Source organism: Lissotriton helveticus, chromosome 7, assembly GCF_964261635.1.
Source record: "Lissotriton helveticus chromosome 7, aLisHel1.1, whole genome shotgun sequence".
Taxonomy (NCBI): Eukaryota; Metazoa; Chordata; class Amphibia; order Caudata; family Salamandridae; genus Lissotriton; species Lissotriton helveticus.
The window spans coordinates 994004797-994019102 of record NC_136068.1 but is presented as its reverse complement, the minus strand read 5'-3'; positions in this window follow the sequence as shown (position 1 = coordinate 994019102).

The window sequence follows — 14306 nt, the reverse complement described above, 5'->3', positions numbered from 1 at the left end:
ACCCATATAGTTACTCATATAGCTACTGATCAACACATGCAGCAGTTTACAGAACAACAGACATAATGATGCACAAATTAAGACAGTTTAGTCACTAACCCATGCAGTCAGTGAGACACATTTAATCACTCACTCGTACAGTCAGTCATGCACCTACTAAATCCTTCGTCCAGACACTTACACATCCACTCATTCTTCAATATGTAAAACATATTTAAACTTTACAGAAACACACAGTCACTGGATGATGTCATCAGTGATGTCATTTGAGATGTCATCAGTGATGTCATCAGTGATGTCACTGACCATGTCATGAATGATGTAATATGTGACATCATCAGCAGTGGATTGCGGGTGCGCGATATATAGTTAGTGCAACTAACTATATATGGAATTTCAATGGTTTTGTGTGAGTAAAATAAGGTTTTCTAAATGCTAATTCCTAACTATATATGGTCTATAACCTATGGTTTTTTCAGTGAATTTTCAAGGTTTTGTAAATGCTAATTCCTAACTATATATGGTCTATAACCTATGGTTTTTTCTGTGAATATATATATATATACACATATATATATGTGTGTGCGTGCAAGTGGGTGTGCACAAGATTCCTTGGAGTCGAAACGCGTCATCCTCATTTACAAATAAACAAACATTAGACTGCAGTTACCGAAGTGGCTGGCTTTTTCTTTCCGTCAAATTCGGGAGGTTGAATTCTTCAAAAGAAGAGCATCCTGGTAGGAACATAGGAACGGCACTCCATTCAAGGTGGTTGAATCTATTTTTAATTATTGCTAATTCATCCAATAAAGGAAATGCCGCCATCTACGCGTTTTGGCTTACAACTGCAGCCTAGTTCACAATGAATAGTGGCATGTATACAATCAACTTAAACGTTTATTGCTTTTCAACAGCATTAAAGAAGGGCAAATACAGAACAAAAATGCAAGCCTACACAAATAATTTTAATCAGCAACATCTTGAAATGTGCAAATACATCTAAACTCAAGGCAAATGCCTCGTATTAGAAACATGAAATAAGATGTCATATATATTAAGATTGTAAGTGGTGTGTCACCATGAGCTCATGGTGTCATCCCTGTGTTGGGCACTCCTTTAGGTTCTCGGGAAAACAAGACTCCTGGTGTCATTTAATGAATTGTTTAATCATTCATTTGCATCATCATTGTATTTCATGGTGATATTTCAGATCAAATCAAACTTTTAGCAACATAGATGCAGTCGGTTTTTCTATTGCTCCAATGCATTTCGGGCATTGCGTGCCCTTCTTCGGGGAGCTTCTGTAATTAAAGCGAGAAAACATAGCGCTAAGGATGGGCGTCCATCATATGTTCTAAGCAGAGTTATCTGAAGCACGATGTGCGTGATCGGGAAAAAACCAGGTGAAGGATCGTGAAAAATAAACGGGTGAGAAAAAATGTGTGCGAAAACGCGTGAGAAGGAAAATAAAGTGAAATAAAATTCTGTGCAACTTATCTCAGAACTTTATACGGTGTGCTTACAAATTGGTGAACATTACGGTGTGCTTGATCAGAGATGAACAACGTTGTCATTTCCATCGTGCATTATTATGGAGGTTTACAGTGCAAGTGAAGCTACGTCGTAATCCTGCTAACAGTGATTTATTAGAAAAAGAAAAAGAATCTTACTTGGTTCGTCGTGCTAAATGGCTATGGTCATCGGTGCTGCTATCCCGGTGTGAAAAGTTTGGCGCGAGGGGTGTTGTGTGTTAGTTGGAAAAGTGAACATAAACGGCGGACTCAAAAACGAGCCGACCGCGGTGCGGCCATCTTTGAAAGGAAAAGTGCTAATATGTCAGTAGTGTCAGTGTGTCTATGTTCGCAAAATTATAAGGTTATACAGATAACTAATTAAGGAACGCAATCGCATATTTAAGGAACAATGTAACAAGTTAAAGAAAACAATGTCAAGAGTTAAAGAAAACATGAAAATTCCAACCGATCATTGAGGCCCATAGGTTTCATGGACTGCATGCGATAAATCCAAGTCATCTCTCTCTGTAGTAGATGCTTGTTGTTGTCCATACCCTCGATTCTTTCCACCTGTTCCAAAATCAAAAACTTGAGTTGGGACACATTATGTTGATTTTCATTAAAATGTGTTGCTACATTAGATTTAGAGATTTTTAGTCTGATGTTGGATTTGTGCTCGTTAATGCGAGTCTTTATCTTCCTCTCTGTTTTTCCGATGTAGCATTTCCCACAAGGACATTTGATGAGATATACGACATTAGAAGTGTCGCATGTGGCATTAACATGTAGCTTCACAGGACTTCCTTTCATGGGGTGGTTCACAACGTTTCCAGTGATAATGTTGTTGCAGTTCCCACAATTCCTGCATGGTCTGGTGCCCTTGGCAGGCGGTCTCTCATGTTGTTTTTTAGTCAAAATTTCTTTTATATTTGGGCTGCGAGTGTAGGCAAACAAAGGTGGCTCTTTGAATGTGGTTCCAAAATCTGGTTCAATGCTCATTATCGGCCAGTGTCTCAGAAATATTCGTTTGTATGAGGTGCTCATATTTGAAAATTTGGAGACGAGTACCATCCTGTTGGTTTGTCTACTTGGTGTTTTGGAAAGTAGTGTCTCCCTAGGGGTGTCCAGGGCTTTCTTCTTGGCACATTCTATAAGAGATATTGGATACCCTCTTGCTTGGAATCTTTCTCCCATTTCTTGTAATCTGATTTGGATTTGGTTGGCATCAGATGTGATTCTTCTGACTCTCAACATTTGAGATGTGGGTAAATGAGTTTTTAAGGATCCTTGGTGATGGCTAGAAAAATGTAATGCGTTGTTCCGATCAGTTTTTTTGCGGAATAAATCCGTCTCAAAGCCTGTGGTTGTGGTCGTGATTTTAACGTCAAGAAAGGTGATGGTCTTATTGTTGATCTCCCAGGTGAATTGGATGCGTTCATCTGCCAAGTTCAATGTGGTCAGGGTTTGTGATAGGGATTCTTCAGTGTTCTTCCACACTATAAACACGTCATCTATGTACCTTGAGTACATCTTTATGTTGTTTGTCCAGATGGGATTCTCATAGATGTTGGTCTGTTCGAAGTGTTTCATATAAATGTTGGCATAAGTGGGCGCTGCACAATTTCCCATTGAGGTCCCGGACAGCTGTAGATACCAATCGTTGTCCAGCTGGAAATAGCTTTGGTATAATGTGAACATGGTTAGCTCCATGAGTAGTTGTTGCATATCGGGTTCAAGGTTGCTTTCCAGGATAGATTTTTCCATGGCTTCAATGCCCCCGGCGTGGGGGATTGATGTGTACAGAGAGCGGATGTCCGCTGTACACAGTATGATGTTTTCTTCTTCCGAGATCTTAATGCGAGCCAGTTTTTTCAAAAAGTCTGTCGTATCTTGGATGTAACTCTCCATTTGTCTCACGGTTGGCTGTAAGTACCGATCTATAAATTTTCCCAGGGGTTCATGCAATGAACCCCTGGTGGAAACGATGGGCCTGAATGGGGGATCCTCCAGATTCTTGTGGAGCACCCTACCATTAAAAAAACTTAAGAGAATTTGTAAGAATCTTTTCTTTCAATAAGTTGTTTTTCAACAAGCTGTGCGCCACTTTACCCTGAACGTCATTATATATATTAAGATACCACTAGAGACAAATCTTTTGATTGCCATACAAACTCCAAAGATATTTTACATCAAGTGTTCCAATAGCCATTTCGCTTCGGAAAATAAGGTGCTCTGGTGTGTGCATCACATGGCAAGTGCCCTCTATATTGAATTACCTGATGTTAAATAATAATACTTAAAGGTATCAATACTTTCAAAAAAATGATGGCACAATTATGTTATGTTATGTGTTATGTGGGTGTTTTATATAGCGCTCGGCTACTCCAAAGGAGTGTCCCGGCGCTTTCAACCCACAGATCAGACACTAACACACAACACAACAGTAGAATGAACCGGAAAAAAGAAAAAAAAAAAAAAACAACAGAAAACTAGAAACAAAATAACCAAGTCTTTAGACCCTTCCTAAAGGCAAGCAAATTGGCAGTGCTGCGGAGTGACAAGGGAAGGGTGTTCCAGAGCTGAGGCGCCAGACGTTTAAAAGAGCGTCCACCAGTCCGGGCCTTCTTCACCACAGGCACCACCGCAAGAGAGAGGGTTTCAGATCTGAGAGCCCTAGCAGGTTTATAGAAGGCCAACCTTTTCTGAATATAGGTAGCTCCAGTGGCATACAGTGCTTTGTGGGCCAACGTAAGGGCCTTAAAAACAATCCGCTTCCGGACAGGAAGCCAGTGCAAGGTAGTTAAAAGGTCAGAAGTGCTAGCACGACGGGGAAGACCATAAATAGCCCGGGCCGCCGAGTTCTGGACTACCTGAAGTCGTTGCAACAGATACTCGGGCAAACCCAGGTAGAGAACGTTCGAGTAATCTAGCCTCGAGCCAATGAGGGCATGGACGGTAATCTTGCGATGGTCCAATGACAGCAGAGGAAGAAACCTCCGAAGCATCCTAAGCAGACCGAAGCAGACGCCCAAGCAGACGCCCACAAGACCAAGAACTTGGGCTTTCATAGTCAGCCCATTATCAATTTTGACCCCCAAGTTTTTCGCCACGGTGGAGGAAGACACCGGAGGGAACATGTCGTGCGGCCACCATGCTTGCCAACTCGGGTCAGATTTACACCCGAAGAAAAGCACCTCAGATTTGCCCGGATTACACTTGAGACTGTTGCCCTGGAACCATTCAAAGACAGCTCCAAGACAACCACGAATCCTCTCTCCATCAAACTCAGCCCCCTTTGCACACGTAAAAAGGAGCTGAGTATCGTCGGCATATGATATTATCTGGGCCCCAAAGGACTCAGCCAGCACCGCCAACGGGGTCAGAAAGATATTAAAAAGAGTCGGGCTCAGAACGGAGCCCTGCGGGACTCCGACCTCCAGAGGCGGCACTTCGGCTGAGTAGGGGGGGGCCCAGACCACCTGCCGGCGACCAGCCAGGTAAGATTGAAACCACCTCAACACCGTCCCTCGCAGACCGATCTCATAAAGTCTGCGAAGAAGACCTTCATGAGGGACGGTGTCGAAGGCCGCCGACAGATCAAGCATGACCAACATGGCCCTACCACCTGAATCCAGCACTTCTTTGATAGCTTCACTGACTTCTAAAAGCGCAGTTTCAGTGCTAAAGTTGGTTCGGAAGCCAGACTGAGTGGGATGCAGCAAGCTATGTGTCTCAAGGAAAACCGAGAGGACCTTGTGGACATGCTTCTCAACGATTTTGGCAAAAGCAGGTAGGAGAGATAGTTAACATGAAGGACCGGATCAAGGCCCGGCTTTTTGAAAAGCGGAACCACCATCGCCTCTTTCCAGAAGCCAGGAACAACGCCACTGGTCAAAGAACAATTCAGCACAGGATTCACAAAAGGATTGACCACCTCCGCCATCCTCGCCAAGAACCTGGCAGGGCACGGGTCAGCAGGTGAACCTGATTTAAGCTGAGATAACAAGTCAAGCGACGCAGGGATCGACAGAGGAGGAAAATCCGACAGAGTACGCTCCGAATCCTCCGCCAAACTCCAAAAGTCCTCCTGGCACACCATCGTTTTAGAGACAGGGGCTGAGAAGGAGTCCTGGATTAACTTGATCTTATCATGAAAAAAACTGGCCAGTGCAATCACCCACGGTTCAGAGAACTCGTGCTGGGATGCAGTAGCTTTGGGCGACATGAACTCCTTCACAATAGCGAAGAAGATCTATTATTGAAATACCCATCCAAAAAGGTGATTCAGTTAAACCAATAATGACCTTATTCTGGCTCGGATTATTGACTAATGGTATAGCATACATGGTGCTAAAAACAATTTCATAATATAGCCTTATAGCCCGCTGTAGAGGGCTATACCAGCTATTAAAGGCCCTCTCTAGCGTTAAAGGCCCAAGCCGAAGGCGAGGGCCTTTAACAAGGAAGAGGGACTTTAATAGCCGGTATAGCCCAGCTACGAAGGGCTATAAGGCTATTAGAATATTCTGCCACTAGAGGGCAGAATGTTCTAACAAAAAAGAACAAAGCCTTATGGGAGCGTGAGGGGATTGGAATCCCCTCAGGCTCCCTGAAGCCTTTGTTCACAGCCAGAGCTGTGAACAAAGAAACATTGGAATGTTGGTGCTCCAGGCTTATACCAGCCATTATAAGCCCAGAGCACTCCATTGTTTTCAATGGAGCTCCCAACATTCAAATGTTCTAATATTAGTCAGAGCCAGATTGAGGTCGACATTGGGTTTATTGAATCACTTTGCAGATTGGTATTTCGATAACAAAGTCATCATTTGAAAAAATATATTGATGCCTTTAAGTACTGTTATATAACAGTTGGCATGGCAATTTATAGGCACCTGCCATTGGATGCATGCACCAAAGCATCTTATTTTCTGAAGTGAAATGGCTATTGGAACACCTAATGTAAAGTATCTTTGGAGTTGGTACGGCAAACAAAAGATTAGATTCCAGTAGTAGCTTATTATAAATGAGACCTTATTTCATGCTTCTCATATGAAGCTTTAGCCTTGAGTTTTGCTGGATTTGCACACTGTAAGATGGCGCTGATCATAATCATTTATATAGGCATGCACTTTCGTTTTGTATTTGTAAGGCACTTTATATACACACAGTGCACTTTATAACTCGGGCACCAGTCATGCAAATATTTTTTACAGCTTCTATGCGATTAAAAATGTAAATGTTCAATTAACAGATTTTAGAACATTGGAATGTTGGGAGCTCCATTGAAAACAATGGAGTGCTCCCTGCTGCTACGGGCCGGTAAAGGCCCGCAGAGCAACATTCCAATGTTCTACAAAGGCTCCTCGAAGTTCGAGGGGATTTATATCTCCTCGAGCTTCGAGAACCCTTAGTTTAATTTGTTAGAACATTCTGCCCTCTAGTGGCAGAAAGTTCTAATAGCCTTATAGCCCTTCGTAGCAGGGCTATACCGGCTATTAAAGTCTCGCTGTTTCGTTAAAGACCCTCGCCTTCGGCTCGGGCCTTTAACGATTCAGCGGGCCTTTAATAGCCGGTATAGCCCGCTACGGCGGGCTATAAAGCTATAGTATAGCATATAGGATCCTAAAAATAATTTCATAGTATCTGTTAATTCCAATATACATTTTCAATGCCATAGAATCTGTGAAAAATATTTGTACGGCTGGTGCCCTAATCATAGGGTAGGGAGACGGTGGCAGTGTCTCCCAGACCCGCTGCTGTGCCTGTGAGTGTATTTTGTGATTGCTGTTCAATGCGAGGGCTGCGAGAAGCATTACAACTAGCGGACTGATTTTAATAGTCTATTGTATTTTAATTTAGGACAGACTCACGTGTCCCACTATAATCTGCATTCTCTCCCTGCAACGCCTGGGCTCGATTTTACCGCCTGCCCGCCTCGTTCCGACTCGGCAATTAGTGCCGTTGTGCGGAGGGCGGACAGGCAAGAGCCAGGCAGGCAGCACTTCCGGTTCTGCCGGAGCTGAGGTTAGCGCTCTAGTGGCTACCTCACTCCGGGCTATTTAGCCACGCCCTTCCTCTAAGCGCGCAGCGGTTGCGCGCAGGGGGCGCCTTCGAGCGCGCCTAAGAAGCGCCGAAGAAAAGCCCGTCTGCGCCCGTCCGCGACAGGACGGGGCGAGGGGCGATGGACTCTGACATTGCTCAACGAGCCTCTACCGGTAAGGGTACACGTAGAATTACTTACTCTGGCCAAACGCTACTGACTTTCAGACCATCTATGCTATGTAGCACTAAAATTCCATGGCACCGTGTAGAGGGAGGTTTCTCTTGTTTACAATGTCGGCGTCTCTCTAAAAACAGCATCCCTCCCTCTGACCCCAACACCCCCTCACTGGGCCTCAGGAGTTTTTTTCTAAATGTGCGATCACTACCCAAACACCAACATCAGGTTTGGGATTTAATTCATTCTATGCAGCCAGATATCTGCTTTCTTGTTGAAACATGGCTAAAACCCCACACAGTCACTGCCATAGCAATGGGGATTCCCTCTGGGTACAAAATCAAACATTCAGATCGAGAAATAAAAACTGGAGGTGGTCTTGCAATCATACATAAAGACTGTATAAAAGTTACTATTAGTGAACAACATATGCACCCACAGCTAGAAATAATGGTTTTTAAAATCACTCTTACTAATCACATAACCTGGAAAGGTGCTTTGGTCTATCGACCCCCAGGTCCTAATCCAAAATTTGCACTTACCCTCCAGGAAATTTTAGCCCCTCATATTAAATCCAAACAAGATTTTCTTCTTTTGGGTGATTTTAACACACATGTAGATCTACCAACACTCTCCGAATCCACTGCCTTGATTACAGACCTTTCTAACCTAGGTCTAGAATTACAAAATCAAGGACCCACCCATAAAGGAGGACATATGCTAGATTTACTTTTCTGTAACTGTGCCAAAGTAATCTGTTCCCCGGTAAAAGAAATATCATGGACAGATCATTCCATGCTTGAATTTCTATTAGTAACCCCCCTAAGAATTGTAAAGAGTGTTTCTCTTCCTCCCACCTGGCGACGGCAATGGCACAAAGTCACTGCCAACAAAATCCAGGAATTCTGGACAAATCCGGAAATTTTAGCAATAGACACAGCTGATACGGCCTTAGCTAAGCTCAATACCTCTATTAAGCAAGCTATCGACATTGTAGCTCCTCTAAAAAAGCATAAACAGTATCCTGTGTCCAAACAGGATAGCTGGTATACCTACGAATTGAGAGCAGAAAAGCAAAACTGCAGGCGAGCTGAGAAGGCTTGGAGAAAAAGGAAAACTGAGAGTAGTAGAGCAGTCTTTTTAGATGCTCAATCAAAGTATTATAAAAAATAAAGCTAGCCAGGAAACAACACCTAACGCAACAGATAGCACAAGCAGGCAATTGCTCTAAGGAGCTCTTCAATATCCTGCAGAATTTTATTAAACCGACTGCATGTGAGAGCTCAGAGGACTTCTCACAAGACCTATGTGATGAAGTCTCGATATTTTTTGAGGATAAAATAAATAATATCTACGAAAAAATAGTAGCAGCTAACAGCGCTACAAATAAAACTAACAACTGCCATCCTCAGACCCTGGAAATAAATAATAAACCCCCTCTAACATCTTTTCCTCCGATTACCAATACAGAGCTCCTTTCCCTCTGCAGTCATATTAAATCGGGGTCGCCAAGTGACGTCATTCCTGCTAAGATGGTTGGCCCTATGATCTCCCTTCTGGGACCTCCCATATTGGATGTGATTAACATCTCCCTAACAAAAGGTCAGGTCCCAGCAGACTGGAAAAGGGCGGTGGTGAACCCGATCAGAAAAAAAGCATCTTCCCCATGGACAGACCTCTCCAACTTACGACCTATCTCCCTCCTACCCTACCTGGGCAAGGTTACGGAGAAGCACGTGAACACCTATCTTTCTCAACATCTTGAAGCGACGGATGGCCTGGACTATTCACAATCTGGGTTCAGGCCAAACCACAGCACAGAATCAGCCCTTCAGACAGTGACCAATAACATCAAAATGGCACTGGATGATGGCAGCTCAATGATTCTGGTGCTGTTGGACCTTTCCGCCGCTTTTGATACGGTGTCTCACACGGTGCTTCTCAACCGCCTAGGTGAGGTGGGTGTGGAGGGAGGGGCTCTGGCATGGATGGAGAGCTTTCTGACTGGTCATTTCCAAGAAGTTAGGCTGGGCTCCCATAAATCCACTCTTAGGGAGCTCAATAAGGGAGTGCCACAGGGCTCGTGTCTAAGTCCTACACTCTTCAACGTGTATGTGGCCCCCTTAGCCAACTTAGCAAGATCTTTTGGGTTCACCCCGGTGTCGTATGCCGACGACACCCAACTCCTTTTTCCCTTTAAAAACCTTACACCTGCAATAAAAAGATCTTTTGCAGATGGCATGAGAGCCATTGCAGAATGGATGTCTTTAAACTGTCTGCAGTGTAATGTGGGGAAAACGGAGGTTATGTGTTTTGGGCAAGCGGCAACACACTGGGCATCAGACTGGTGGCCCTTAGAGCTGGGCCCTGTCCCCATTCCCAAGAGCACAGTTAAGAACTTGGGAGTGCTCTTTGATCAGCAACTTACATTCAAAGGCCATGTAAATCAAGTTGCTGGTACCTGCTTTCGGGCTATTGGGATGTTAAGACGAGTCTTCCCCTACATACCGGACCATCACAGAAAACCGCTTGTACAGGCTCTTGTCATCAGCAGGGTGGATTACTGCAACGGTTTGCTCCTCGGAGCTAACGAGGAGCAGCTTAGCAAACTACAGGTAATCCAAAATACAGCAGCAAGGGTTGTCCTAAATGCTCCATCAAGGACTCCCTCCTGTCCCCTGCTGATGAGACTCCACTGGCTTCCAGTGAGGAAACGAGTCCAGTTTAAAACTCTATGTACAATCCACAAGAGTATGATAGGGGAGGGCCCAAAATACATGACCGAAATCTTCCAGCCTTACACCCCCGGGCGCCCTTTGCGCTCTAGTCACCAGCAGCTATTGCAGATACCCAGAGTAAAAAAGGCCAGACAAGGTGGCCGTGCATTAGCTTATGCCGGACCAGCACTCTGGAATTCTCTGCCCCCAGAACTAAGATCTCTCTCCAGTCATCTGACTTTTCGGAAAATCTTAAAAACACATCTGTATCCTGGTAAATAATGCCTCTCTTGCCTACATTTCCTTCTCTGGACACACAATCAGAATCAGAACACTCTTTTGTTACAGCAATAGCGCGGAGATACCCCTTCGGGGGTCTAGTCTGGCGCTTTATAAGAATATAAAATAAATAAATAAAATAAATAAAGTGCACAGTGCTGTGATATATGAAGTGCCTTAATGCCCTCTAAAACAAAAACTGAAAATATAAAAAATTTATAATTCATACATGCAACATGATCTTTCTGAGAGGTGTAAGTGTTTGCAGAGTTACAGTTAGTATAGACATGTGTAGAGCTCTTCATCAATATTAAAACCATGTGGTTCACTGCTGTCCAAATCCAAGATGTAAAACATTTCAAACTTTCTTAATTCTTTCTCCCTAGCCCCTCCTATCTTCATCTTAGGGATTTGTGCGATACAGCTATATTTCAAATAAGAGGGATTACTCTGGTGGCTTTTCTCAAAATATACAGATGTACAGGCATATTAATCATTATGTGGCGCAGCGCAGCAAGCCACTTTGATGTGCTGCATTACATGATATGGAAAGAACAGGAATATACCATATTTAACATAATACAGCCCATTCCTGTTTTCCCTAGGGCTAGCAGGCAATGTGCTGCCAACGCAGGCATCCTTCCACCAAGGTGCAAGGCTACCTGTGTTGTAAGCAGGATTGTTTTTGTGCAGGAAGGGACACTTTCCTCCACAAAGTCAATCCCCTGAGGCATTTTCCTCTTTCTATGTGTGCTCCACATAGAAAGAGGAAAAAAACGACAAAGCCAATAGATCTTGCATAGTTGAAATGTATTCAATCAAATCAATCACAATTGGCAATTACAAAGGTTGTTTGCTGAACTCGAGGAGCCCAACTAATTACTCTTTCTTCCCCTCTACAAAAGCAATATTGGAATTACTCCTAGAATTGATATCATTAGTTTTCTTGACACTTTTAAACAAAATCAGATCAAATTGGAGAACATGCATTTTTTTTATCTCGGTTTCATCATTATCTGTGATTGGCATTATTTGAATCTGGGGCCTATTTAACTTATAAAGCTGTCTCAACAGCCTTCAAATTAGAAAACAATGGAAGAAGGCAAATATCCTCATTTGTAGTTTGGGACAGACTTATGATGTCCATAAAATACCAACTCAGTTTAGAAACCTTTCCATTATCCTTCCCTGACCATTGTAAGTAAACTAGGCGGGTGCAAAACTTGTGTGATTTGGTCTCTTGAAATTCTGTGAAATTTGGGGGAGATTACATGACATTAAACGTAATTATTCAAAATACAAATTTCTTATTTAGCACTTTTTTTAGCACAAAATGTTTCCTTGTGTCCATTATTGATGGGAGGACTCAATTCACACATTCTGGTTGTTCATGCTGTTCCAGCCCACCTGCACTATAAATTTGCAGTCAACAGCGGTTTCACAACATGGCGTAATTTTGGGAATTTCACATAAAAGCATAAATCAAAATTAATGAAATTATATGAATTATTACTGCATTATTTACATTTTGGCCAGGCTTAAAAACCCCTCCAAGGTTTGGTTTGCCAGAGTTAGTTGTCATTCTGCTTCAGGAGGCTTTGGGATAGAACTTTGGACTTAAACGGGAGCCTTGCTTTGTTAGTCTACCTAGTTTACATCTAACAATTTGGTCTGTTTGCCAAACACAGGTCTCCACAGTTCAGTTTAATCAGTAGCCAGGTACAGGGTTTCAGCAATTTCAACACTTGTGCACATTGTTTAGTGGCTTGGACTAAGGCCCTTTTTGAGAGGCCGCTTTACTACAGAATTTTTCAATACTGGCTCTGTTCTCTAAGGAAGAATGCCGCAGCCCCTCCTCCAATGGGAATAAAGGATAGGAGCAAACAGACTAATCTAAGTATGTGTCCCCCACACCAGACCTCGCAAGGCAAGTGGAAGGTTAAAAAGCTGATGGTATTTCCGCAAGAATAGAGTCCAATATCCCTGTTCTAGTTGTATGATGGCATATCGCAGGGAAATACATTGCATGCTTTTACAACACATTTTTACCCTGCATTTTTTAGAACATATATGTTTTTGCAATCCATGCCATTACCATGCATTATTTATATATATAAAAACAAAGTATTTGTTGGGGGGAGACCCCCCACATTGCACAACATACCTTAAATCAGTGGTAAAGTCCTGTTGTAAATGCATGAGCGTGGTAAAAACATGCATGGTATAAAAGGCGTGGTAAAGGCACAACCTGGCAAAAACCTCGTAGTAAAAGCTGTTTCCTGTTCTAGAGTGATGAAGAGGCCAGATAACACTGATTGCATGGCATCACTGCTGACAAATCCTGCACTATAGACTTTTTACGCAAAATAGTTATTAACTGATTTTTGTATTTATGGAGAAATTAAACGCAAATCAGGTCATTTTACTGTTGTCAATGGCTTTGGAGGCAGAGGGATTGGCGTACCTCTCTACGTCAGACCGCTAATATGCTACCCCACAGGGAGTTTCTTGCAGGTAAGCAAATATCAGTACAGCCAGTCCGCCAGAAAAAACAAAAAGCGCATTGCAGGAAATAAATATGCCACGCCTTCTAGCAGCTGCTGGTTTTTAACCCAAACCCTTGTACAATCAGTGCTCCTACTGAAAGACCCACTTACTATTCTCTGCTACTATCCGGATCCAAAGAGAGTGAGCGGGAACAGCAGGCCATCCTTCATGTGAGGGCAGGCAGGTAAATATTGATGAAGGCTGCTGCCAGGTGGAAGAAAGCAAAGTGTACAGTGCTGAAATAAATGTTTTATGCTGGCCTACCACCACCCGAAAGCATTGATGAGAGATCGAAAGAGAGACCTGGGCAAAGTAGGTGAGAAGAAGCAACAGAGGAAATGAGGAAGAAGCATTGTGGGTGGAGTGGCATTCTACAAAATGCCAGTATTTCCTAGATGGAACCCTGTTGCATGTGAGTATTAGGTACTTGATATTGGGTTGAATGTAGGGTGGAAGTAGGAGAGGTGGGTGTCAAGAGAGAAGACGGTGTACAGGAGACAGAAAGAGGCACAAAAGTCATAGATGCGAGAAGTGACACAGAAAGGAAAGGGCAATGACAGAGAGCAAGAGATAACTGAATAAGGACTTGCTAATGTGAGCCTGAGGAAGGCTGGTACGTCTCCTCCTTCTCCACTGAATAGGGGTCTGTAAATCCCATACAGTTTCTCTCTATTAGGTGCATTCACCTGTGAAATCCCAGTGGAAGTGGCATTGCTAAGAGTGAGCATCAGGAGACATCTGCGTTTGATTTGGAGCTCATCTGTTCCATGTTAAACTATCAATATTAAAAAAATAGATGAAAAAAATATCGAAGAGAAAATATTTATGACAAAAATATCAACTTCCTATACATAAACAGGGAAGTACAATAATATTTATGCAAAAATATAGATGTAAAAAAAATAGAAGTAAAAAATCTCGACTTAAAAAAATTACAAAACTTAAATAAAATGTATTAAATAATATTATTATTAAAAAAATAAATTATATTTAATATATATTTTACCTAATTTTAACTAATTAATTTAATTT